Genomic DNA, 12120 nt, shown 5'->3' on the forward strand with positions numbered 1-12120 from the left:
CCCCAGTATAAAGTCCTGTAATAATGGAACTATGCCCTAAATAATTCCTCAGATCCACATTCAATGAATGAATAAAAGTATGTTAGGGAATTGAAATATTACAAGTTAGACATTTTCAGGAAGAAAAATGTGAGTTTTATCTGCTTAAAAAAAAGCCCTTAAACCCAGCCAACTTGGTTTCATCGGCGTTTGCCTCCAGTACACAGCTGTTCCGCTTTCTGAGGTGGCAGGAAAGTGAGCCCTGAAGTGGCTCAGGGAAAGCGCGTCTATCTGATTACAGATCAGACAGAAACACCCGCAACCCCACATCTTCTTCTTCACTCTGAGATACACACAAAGCTCTTTATTTATTTTTTTCCTTTAAATGTCAAAGGCGCCAGGGGGTGGGTTTCTGGATGGGGGGTTGGCAGACCACACTCCCAGGCCAACATAATAAAAGTACACTATGTGGCCGTGTGAGTCACACAGTGTGTGCATGTCACCAGCAACCGAAGGGTCTTGGCAAGGAGCCTCCTACTGGTGGCAAGAGACTGTTGAGGGAGAAGCGCCAGGATATCCACACACTTGGAGGGCACAAAGGCAAAAATGTCGTTCAGTGAGGTGAACATTCACACACCAAACTACTGTAACATAGTGACAACCACGTACGGTCCCAGAGAGGTTCTGTAGGACAGTTCACAGCAGGATTTTACCACTCCTGTGTAATCTTAAGATGGGGTGAAAGGAGTTTGTAAAGAAAAGGTAGAATATTTAATTTTTTGTTTACTTACGTCTTGACAGCTTGCATGCATCCTAAGGTATATACAAACTCACAGAGTCCTTACCAGGAGTCATTTTAGGAGGCAGAAAGACTCTATTAGAAAACCAGACCTGCTTCTGCTCTCTCTGTAACCTCAGAGAGCTTCAAGGCCCTCCTTCATCAGGCGGACTTGGAAAACAAGTACAGTTTTACAATTTCGGGATTCTTCACTTTCAGGAAGAGCTCTGTGACTGGGTAAATGTTGCTTAGGCCCAGAGCAGATGTGCTCAGAGCACCAGTCACCTGATTTGGGGGATATAACCTTATTGTTTTTGAACCACTTCAGTCACTTTCTTTGGTAGCTCCTGAAGCAGAAGAACTCATATTTTCTCTTTTCCCTAACAAGAAGGGTGGAGATCAGACACTTAGTGATAATTCTATTCTTTGCTTTTAGTTAATGAAGGAATATTTGCCAGTGTAGAACAGAAAGATTTTTTTAAAATAAGTAAATCAAAGTAAGCAAGTGAAACACATTAGTTTTTGCACAATCTTTTACTGGCAAAAATTAATGATGTTTCCTATTGTTTCCTTAATGTTTAGCTTTAATAGTTAACTTACAGGCATAAAATATAAAATAATATGTACTGCATTTGCAAACTCCTGAACAGAGTTTGTATATATTGTATATATTGTAGTTGATGCTTCTGAGGGTTGCCAAGAAACAGAATAGACAATCCTTAAAGACAGTCTCATTAGGGAAGTAAAATAAGTATATAATTTAACTTACAAAAAACTTCAAAGCAATATTCTGACCCACCAGGATGAGATTACTTAATGTTTAGACATTCATATTGAATCTTGACAAAGGAAATAGGAGAATTATTTTATATTTATAAGATTACAATGAGGAAGATAGCTAGTAATATGGCCCCCATTTGAAGATCAAGTCAGAAATTCAATGATTTGTCCAAGTTCAAATGGCAACTCACTGAGATTATCTGCAGGTGTTGGACACATTCAATCCAGTATGGTTTTATGTCCCTGGCTTTTGTGGGGAAGAAACCAATAAACACACTGAAAACAGAATATTGATTCAATGACAGAAATGTATATTCCAGTCTGTTCAAAGAACTAACTCTTGGGTTGGTTGTCAAACTTTAAAACACTGAAATAACAACAGCTGTGTTTTTCTTGGGGAAAAAGTATCCTAATTTTGACTTTATTCAAGCTGCAGTGTAATTCCAGAGGGACCGATGAAGGGAAAGGGAAGAACTGATGAGGGCTAAGTGGTGATTGCATTTATAGATTAATCCTGACAGGGAGCAAATACATCTCCTCCCAGGAGGCCGCAGTATAGTCAACTCAGAAGTGGAGCCATTATTTATGAACACAGTGGATTTTTCCCATTACAATAAACATTTTGATTACTTTAAGTTAAACATTCTTTTTAGTGGTGGTAGGCTTAAAAATTACATAATGTATTGTCATTTTCTTGTCATTTCAGCTATGTATGCAATCCTCTCTTATTTTTTACAGTATTTCACATAGCAATTTGTCTTGCCCAAAAATCAAAATGGGAAAATGGCATACATTTATAAAAAAGCATTTCACTTACCAAAACCTCACATGGGGAAAGAATGCGACAAATGAGTGGTCGGCAATATGGCCCCAGAGCAATTTCATTTCCATCTGTTTTATATAGTGGCTTTCCATGTATAATTTCATTTGAATCTAATAAGTTTGGAAAACACTTACCCAAATGAATCAATGAAGGTGGGTAGGAGTAAAGTAATGATGCAATTTTTATTTTCCAATAAAATGACGAAGTTTCATTCGAGGAAGATACTACCACATATCACAAAACACACTGGCCACATAAATCAACAATAAAAGTTGTTACAAAAGAGTATTCATGAAACTCTTGTGTCCTGGGAGCAAAATAACTAATCTGTAACAAGAAAGCCAAATAATCCACCAAATAATAATCTTCCAAATAATGGAGGGGGCTCTCAATTTTCTCACTGATAATATTAAGTTGCAATATATAATACTAAGTACTTCATGTTAATTTTTAAAGTGAGATACTAGTACTGTGATTTTCAAATAGGAGTTCATTTAAAAAAGGGGAAAAAAAGAAAAATAATTCATATATTTTAAGGAAACACTCTGAAATATTTACAGATGAAATTGCATGAAGTCTGAAATTTGGTTCAAAAATAACGGGCATGGAAGTGGAGAGAAAGTGAAGGTATAAATTAGGCAAGATTGGCTACAAATTGTTATATGTTGAGGCTAAATAAAATACATTGGATTTCTTATACTGCCCCCTCTACTTTTGTAGGTTTGAAAGTTTTTATAATAAAAAATCTTTAAAGATTTTGTTTCAGGGACTGTATGCAAAAGGAAATGGTCTTGATAAACTCTGAGAAGCACTAAAAGATTATTCTGAAATTATTTTAAATTTGCCTGGTACCAGGTTTAGATAGCCAACAAAACTGTGCTTTACCCTCCTGAATGTGAGCCCTGTTCTATAAAGTGAAGCCACTGCTTCATCTGATTCTGTAATTAAGTCCAGACTATGACTATGTATATTTGAAGTGTCTGCTTAATGAGTTACCAACAACACATATTTTTAATTACGGCCCCTTCCACCTACATCCTCATCATAGAATCCGGGCTTTTCTGTTGCACTTCCCCGTTAACAGTACGTGCTTAGAAAACACAAGCCAATTTGAATATTATCCTAACAAAAATATAAACAAAAAGTTAAATGTGTGCAAAAATAATATACCCAATATTTCAAAGCCATTAGCACGGGTAAATGAGCACTGTCTAGAAAAACAAGAGAAGCACGCCCCCTATTAACACTGTCTTGGGAAATCACAGATTAGGACTGAATGAGTAGAGAAGCCAAGCCTGCTTTTAACAAAACTATGTAACACACTTCTATTATTCTACTTTCTACAGAATTAAAAAATTAACTCAAAACAAAAATTGCAAACTGGAAAGAAAATCTCCAACTGTTTAAACTTTTAAAAAATTATACGAAAAAGTAATCTGATGATTTGAATGCTTAGAGTTTTTAAACCAAGTTAATTAATAGTTTTAATCTATAGTTTGCTGTCACAGGCACTGCCAAAAGGCAGGACAGAGAAGGAAATTATCCTAGGTTGAATATTTTCTATACTTTAGGTACTATGCTAGATACCTAAGACACAAAACCTTATAATGTAGGCTTTATTATTCCCACTTTAGGGATGAGAAAGTTGAGGTCATGAAGGTTAAGTAACTCGCCCAAGGTCATATACTTCATAAAAAGCATATTCAGACTTTCCAGAAGATTTTGACCTTGTGGGTGTTTTTAAAACTATTTGCCTTCCGGCTTACTGACACAGTCCTGAATATTTCAAAATGTATTGAAAGATAGGATGGATGGAAGTCCTTTTAAGTACTCTTAGACTCCCCAAAATTTTGTAAATATATATGTATATGTCACATGTGTACTCTTCCACTTTACTGATGAATCAATTTCTACCCAGCCTGGTCCAAATAAATTAATCAAATGCCATAATTTCCTATAAACATACTAGAAAGAGACAACTGAAAAGTCAGAGACTAATTCAAGTGGTCACCGCTACTATTGTCACTTTGGAAAGACAATTGCTTACAACCGAATTCTCCCCAGACTCTGGGCCAGAACACACTCTCCTGTCACACTCTCTCTTCTGTTTTGAGTTTTGTCTCATAGCAGATAATTAAAGACATGGCAGTGCCACTTGCTAGGATTTCTTTCTCTTTTACATCTTATAAAAGAAGAAACTTTAGTTTAAAGATTAGATTTTTTTCCCCCTTTTTCTAAGGCTGGGTATACCAACTGGCATCGGCTGTATTAAAATCAGGAGAAACCTCAATCAAAAAGCCCCTCTCGGAAGGCAGGCTTTCTTGTTAATATGCACCAACATGAAAGGCTTTCTTTTCATCCTATACAACTACAGTGTGTGTAAATTGCAGGGGGCTCATTGGCATAAATCTCGGCTGCGACCTCTGAGGTAAACTGGATTTACATTACTTTCTGACAAGAATTAAATGAAGGCCTTGTGGATATATGAACAGCCTTCTAGGCTGCAACAGATGGGCATGAATGTGCTCCCTAGGAAAACTATCAGTGACATCTGTGTCCTCCAAATTCTGGTGGTCTCAGCCAATTAACAGGGGGGGAAGAAAAGGTGGGGGTTGGGAGGCCACTGCACAGCCCCCAGCCAAAACCGAGGCAGAAGTGTTTGTGTTTGGAGATGGGATCAGGCTGGCCCTGGCCCGCAGCAGTGAGGTTAGCACTTTATTGTTATCATTCAAATGGAGAATGTGGCTTACAAGCTGTTTGTATACCACAGTGAGGAGAATATGATTTTTCTCATCTGACCAGAGGAGATGGCCCTGATTGCAGCTGATATCATATTTCAGTGCAATCTCTTTGAAACGGGTGTTTACTTTTCTCTCTTCTTTGGAGGCAGGCTGACGGTGTTGCCGCCACCTTCTGTGGTGCATTCACGTGGTACAGAGCAGGTGAACTCTAGGACAACACAGAGATCTTCCCCCACAACATTCTTGCTCAAAAAGTACTTCTTTCCTCCTCCAACGTGGCATTTACCGATTTCACGAGGAAGTTAAAATAAGATTAAAATGAAGTCAAAAGAAATTACATCTGAGGTCTATAATGAATGGTGGAGGGTTCCTTGAAAAGATAGCACCTTGAACCCTGAACCTCACCGTCTGAATTGATCATATTTTGGCATGTCAGCCCCACTGTGTTTGACATGCAGGCTGAAGGAAACCTGGATTAGCCTCTCTCGCATTATCCTTTCCTACTCTCTCTTCCCATTTTCTTGGACTGTGTGGCACAAGGGACCAGGACTGGGGAGGTGAAGGATGGGAAGGAGAAGAGAACTATCATTTACTTGTTCAGTATCAGGAGACTACGTCTGCCAGGCCCTACCATTAAGAACAGAGGCTTTGCATCCAAAGTCCTCAGGTCTGGTTCTACCACTTACTGAATATGAGATAATGGACAACTTACTTAACTTCTCTACACCTCAGTTTCTTTCTGTAAAATCAAGTTATTAATAGTATCTAACTTCTAATAGGATGAAATAAACTAACACATGGAAAACACTTCTGACATTTTGCTTTGAGGGCTATGTTTAATTCTGTAGAGGAGTAATTTTATGTTTTTTAATTTATTTTTGAGAGACAGAGAGAGACAGTGCGAGCAGGGAAGAGTCTGAGAGAGAGGGAGGTACAGAATCTGAAGACAGGCTCCAGGCTCTGAGCTGCTGTCAGCACAGAGCCTGACGTGGGGCTCGAACCCACAAACCGTGAGATCATGACCTGAGCTGAGGTCGAAGGCTCAATCGACTGAGCCACCCAGGCGCCCCTGGAGAGGAGTATTTTTAAGTATGGAGAGACTCATATTTAAGACTCTCTAAAGATAGAGTCTTTAGACTCTAAACTAGTTTTTCAGAAAGAAAGACATGATATTTTACTAGTCTTTGGAAATTCAGAAAACTGACTTTTTAAGAGACACCATTTTTATTGCCTTTAAGAACCTAAGTAAGGTCATGCTTTTAAATTATATATTTCTTTTAATGTGTAAGATTTTAAAATCATGCTTTGCTAAAATGAACTTTCTAATTATCAAAAGCATCTGGGTATGTCTAAATTATAAAATAGCCTGCCAAAAGGCTAATAGAATATACATTGAGACAAAAAAAAAAAAGAAATTAAACTGTTTGTTTTAATTCCCTTTTCCCAGTTGCAGAAGTGGAAGTAGCTTGCTCTGTCCTAAATTGAAGTTATTATAAGTGAAGTGTTAGAAGACAATGGTTAATTGTGATAGTTTAGATGTAAAGTATTTACTTCTGTGTTCTATTAAAACACAGTAATTCTGCATAACAATTGTTTAGAACAGCAACAACACAGGAAGGCGAAAAGGGTAAGTAGACCTTCTAAACAAGAGAACCTAGTACGGAAGCTGTACATGCTCATCTTGCTCGGTTTTTAAAGTAAATTTTCACATAGAGATCCACCTCCTCTTATGTTCTGCTCTCTATGACAGTCTAATGATCCAGTTTTAAGAATTTTAGGAAGCTGAGTCTCAGCACAATGTAAGATTGCTTCTAGAGGAAGCCAAATTATTGGTCCACAAAGAAGTTACTTGCTCTTTTTCTCTTTCAGGCTTTTGGAACTTGTGTAGTCAATGGTAAGAATGAAAACAATCGCTGGCATAATTTTTATACAAATTGTGAAGTTTTTATCTTTATTAGGTTATAATACCAAATATAATTTTGTGTTACCCTATCGGTACTGATATCTTTATGTTGAGCGATAAACAGCAGAGTGGCCTTTGTCCGCACAGGGATTCAGAAGAGAATCGACACTAAACAAAAGCACCTGTTGTTTCGTTCTTGTAATGGCCTTAGAAGTGACCAGTTGGCTGCATTTTCCCCACACTCCTCCTTAGGCTTTTCCCAACACTACCATCTCACACATCATTACTGGACGTAAAAGGAGAATAATTGAGGAGAAGATCAATAAATTTAAAGGCTCTTTAAGGAAAGACATAATGAATTTGGTACAGCACATATTTTTAGATCAAAGATGCCTTTGAAGTGACAAAACCCTAATCCATAAACTACTGAAGCACTTCCTTTCTCTCCCAAACTGCTTGTTGTCAAATAAAATGGAAGTTAAGGAAATTATCTTTATCTGAAAATGGCCAAAAGAAGCCATCACCTAATGACAGCCTTGTCACAAGCGACAATTGGGGAAATTGTCAGGAAGGCCAGGCCTAACAAGCAGAGGAGTGGGCTTGCTGTTTGCACTAATCTGGCCATGCAGCCGTCACACACAATCCCAGTCAGCTTGCTGTGTGAGACAGCGCAGGCTTTGTCCGTGGTAGCAGGGCCTGGAAAGAGTACTCTTTCATGAATATGTATTACCATTCCTCCTCAGTGTCCAGAGACAAACCCTTCAAAAACTGAGGTATAAAATACACACACACACACACACACACACACACACACACACCACCGACCAACAAAACCAAGAGAGCCAAAACTACTCGGGTGATCGTAGTGAAACACTAGTAACTAATGAAAGATCACACAAGCACCCGGTTCCATGTGCCTCCTAGGATCTTAATTTCCCAGCAATTGAGAAGAAATTCTTTAAGGGCTTTTTTATCTTTGGGAACCATGTGCACGGAGTCTAAGATGCCACACACATTTACATGGATTGTAAGTCATACACTTCATATAATGAATTCACCTTCCCAGTGTCAGCTATGTTCTAAAATTCTAACATATGAAAATAACCTTAATATTAATTGCATGCATATTATAGCTTTAGGAGATGAATCAAATCTCATACCGGCTTCCTACAAGGTAGTAAAAGAACTAAGGGGAAAATTATGATAGAGACACAATATTTTTCAATATTGAAGAGCAGGACATGATGTAGAAACAAGGTAAAAATTACAAATAAAAATTTTAAGGTGAAATGGGGGAAAACCCACTCTGGAAAGCCCTTTGTAGACCTAAAATAATGTTGAAAAACTGTTAAAAACAGTGTTTAAAAATCCATATTAAGCATATATCCTTTTCCATGAATACAAATTATTTTACATCCATCTCTGGGCATAGAGCTATCAAGATATTTCTGAATGACTTGACTTTGGTTTCCCCACTGACATTAAAATTTAATTTAGTTTAAATATAAATATACATGTATATCTATTTAAATTCAGTTTTTACAGATGCAGATACATAAGGCAGAAAAGTACAATGTTGTTTCTTTTCTACTTTTTCTTCTGACATGATAAAGTTTGGTTTCCCACTGTGCAAGAGACAAAGCTCAGTTTTGAGGGTTTTCGATATTACGCAATGTTTGCCATAGACATTTACATCTCATTAGCATATTCCACTCTACATGAAATCCAGCTTTGAATGCTCCCAGCCGCGAAAGCTAATCCTCTTTAAAGAGCTACAGGCTATATTACATGTGGCCACAGCACGGCTGTGCCATCGCTGCAGCACTTTGAAGAAGATGAACAGGGTTCTCTTGTACGTCTGCCTTGTACCCAGCCTCATAAACCACTGTTTTCTGTGCTGTGAAATCCTTCTGTTTTCATCAAGGACAATTATGAAGAGGCTAAAATCCAAGTTACCACTCTGAAAGCCGGACTGCTCTTGAAGACGAGATACTATGCTGATTTCACTTCTTCCTGAGTGTCCATCCACAGTCTTTTCAACTAAGATTAAAATGAACTATACCCAAGTATTTGGGGTCCTTTGATTGGGATCAAATGCTAACCACATCTTCTGTCTAGGGAATCTGATTCTGGGTGATCAGGGGAAAGGGATTTTGTGATGTCACAGGTCCTTTTTCCTTCACCTTATTTTTACGGAAGAACATTAAGAAGTCTCAGGATAACATTTGGATGTAGTAATTTGCAGGTGGCTCTTATAGATGAAGATGATTCAGCGGATGACACCCAACTAAAGAGCAGATAGATAATCCAGGACCCATTTTCAATAAAAGATAAACAGTAAAAATTGTACAACATTTTAGAAAATGTATGTAGTTTTTTATTTAAAACAAAGAAAAAAAAGTAAAGTCCACTATTCTACTGATATATTCCCTTACTAATGCTAGGATATTTTTTAAAGGAAAGTGCTACACTATAGATGAAACTGATTATGTTTTCCTTATTTTATGATAATTAGCTTATACAAATGTAATTAGTTTATAAATTATAATTTTGAAAATAATGTTTGGTAAAAATTGCCATTGAAGATGTTTATTATGCTTTTTACAGTTATTTTTTTCTTAAAGTCCCACATAATAAATTTTCCAATGGTTAAAGCAGGAGACATTCTGATTTTCATACAAAATGAACACATTTATTTTTATTAGATTATTAGGATCTAAACCTCACCATATTGTCCCTTTTGCCTTTACTCCCAGGAAACTCAGAGCCCAGTTTTGTAATCAGTTCATGGGTGTAAGTACTTAGTAACCTTACACAAATCATCAACCCAGATCCTTCATTTTTTGGTCCACATTATTTATCCTTAGTTTAATAATTCTAGACTATCTATGTGTCTCATTATAGGTAATTTCAAATAATTTTGAATATGTGTACAAGTTAAAATATATTTCACAATAGCGTTCTTTACATAATTTGGCCATTTTCTTTATATCCTAGAAAGGCTTTATGGCAAATGGAAAGAACTCAGGGTTTGGATTTAAGTAGGCCTGGATTTGTCACATTCCTACTATGTGGCAGGCATTATCTGCCAGTTGTCCTGAGGCGACTAAGCTATGAGACTGGTGACCAATTATTTCTCTTGCTGTGAGGCACTTGGGTACTTTCAGACACTAAAAAGAAACTTTGCTATGAGTTGTCATGCTGTATTCTCTTTAATCCTGGCACCAAAATCTCATTTATGATTAGTGCCATTCTCTACCTAATTTTATATCCTAGTCATTTCCACGGTAAAACATACCCTGAAAGATGTTATTTCAGTCATCCAGACATTAGCAAACGTCCTTCCTAGGCGGTGTGCTTCCTCTATGTCTGTGCCGCTTTAAAAGTTATGAAAGCACTTCTGTCCTGGGATTCTTATCCTCTTCTACCGCCTCCTTCTTGTTGATTACCACCTTCCTCCCACACTTCTAATTTAAACACAGTAGGGAAATAATACAGGATTAGTTAGGTACATTTAAAGTTCTTTAGAAATTAATTTGAAAAATTTCTAAATAATTGCGAAATACTATGCAAAATCATGGGATAATAAATACAAATGTGAGATATTAAAAATCTTAGATCAGAAAAAAAAATTTAAAAAATAAAGTTGTTTAAGATATTTTACTCAAAACAACTGTCTCCTCCTCCCAAAAACCTCTAAGTATGATTACACTTAAGAATAAAAAATAATGTAAAATAGTTCATTAATCAAAATGATTTTAAAAATGCAAACCTGTCAGCTTTTATCCAAAATTAATGTATATTTAAGTGTGTATTACTATTGAACATTTATAAAAATTAATAATGTAGTAGGATCAAAAGAAACTTGACAAACCCCCAAAAGGGAAAATTCTTTGACAATGCATAAAAGTTCTAAATTATTAATAAAAAAATTTATAACTGGTCTGCTTTAAAATTACAATAGCACTTACAAATCATCTTACTATTCCATCTAAAAAAGGTCAACATTTACTTATAGTAGTATATTTTCTGGGACAATTTTAATATACCATTAAAAGTAAAGAAAAAGGGGTGTCTGGGTGGCTTTTTTGGCTAAGCATCCGACTTTGGCTCAGGTCATGATCTCATGGTCCATGAGTTTGAGCCCTGCATTGGGCTCTGTGCTGACTTCTCATATACAGGAGCCTGCTTTGAATTCTGTCTCTCTTTCTCTGCCCCTCCCCCACTTGCACATGCTCTCTCTCTCTTTCTCAAAAATAAATAAACGGGAAATTTTTAAAAAAATTAAGACAATCTAACATATAATTAAGACTAAGAATGGGTCAAATATATGTATTATTTAAGAAAAGTGTGGGGTGCCTGGGTAGCTCAGTCGGTTAAGCCTCCGACTTCCACTCAGGTCAGATCTCACGCTCGTGGGTTCGAGCCCCACGTCAGGCTCTGTGCTGACAGCTAGCTTAGGGCCTGGAGCCTGCTTCCGGTTCTGTGTCTCCTTCTCTCTCTGCCCCTCCCCCTCTCATGCTCTCTCTCTCTCTGTATCAAAAATAAATAAAACATTAAAAAATAAAAAAATAAAAATAAAGTGCCAGTTTCAGATGATGTCATAGTCAATTTTGACCAAATCTTTTAGAAATATGTTAATTCTAAGAAATTTATATTATTACAGAGGGTAGAAAAATATGAAAGACATTCTCAGTTCATTTTATAAGACTGACTTAACACTATATTAATACCTGATCAAGATAATGAAAAAAATAACTATAGTAGACGTAACTTTTGCCCACCTATATCTCCAAAATATAAATTGCCAAGTACAAAATTAATAAGAAGTGAATTCAAGCTATAAGAAAAATTTACTGAGGTAACAGAAGAACAACAAACAACCAAATAATATTTTGATAATTCTCTATGCCTTTAATAAACTAAATTTAAACTAAATTTAATAAACTAAATTTAAAAATACAAACAGGATAAATTTAGACCTGGTAAATATTTAACAACCACTTCTCTGGGAGGGAAGGAATAAAGAAGTACAGGTGTGTAGCATTTGCCAACTTCTGTGGTGTAAATATTCCTACCATGGATGATTTCAAGCTATCACTGTGGGATCACTAAA

The 12120-nt window shown here is 36.5% G+C and overlaps 1 protein-coding gene across 4 annotated transcripts in view; it reads right to left on the reverse strand.

Annotated features, from left to right (window-relative positions):
• Positions 1 to 12120, reverse strand: part of ALPK1 (alpha kinase 1) — a 124752-nt gene that overhangs the window by 74537 nt on the left and 38095 nt on the right. Inside the window, exon 1 of one of the 4 annotated variants that reach the window (XM_029941880.1) lies at positions 10303 to 10362. The exons of the other annotated variants lie outside the window; for them this stretch is intronic. The gene's annotated coding sequence lies outside the window, so the exon portion shown is untranslated. Of the gene's footprint in view, positions 1 to 10302; positions 10363 to 12120 lie in introns of those variants that run through there. 4 annotated transcript variants of the gene reach the window in all.

The sequence above is a fragment of the Suricata suricatta genome, chromosome 1 (assembly GCF_006229205.1).
Source record: "Suricata suricatta isolate VVHF042 chromosome 1, meerkat_22Aug2017_6uvM2_HiC, whole genome shotgun sequence".
Taxonomy (NCBI): Eukaryota; Metazoa; Chordata; class Mammalia; order Carnivora; family Herpestidae; genus Suricata; species Suricata suricatta.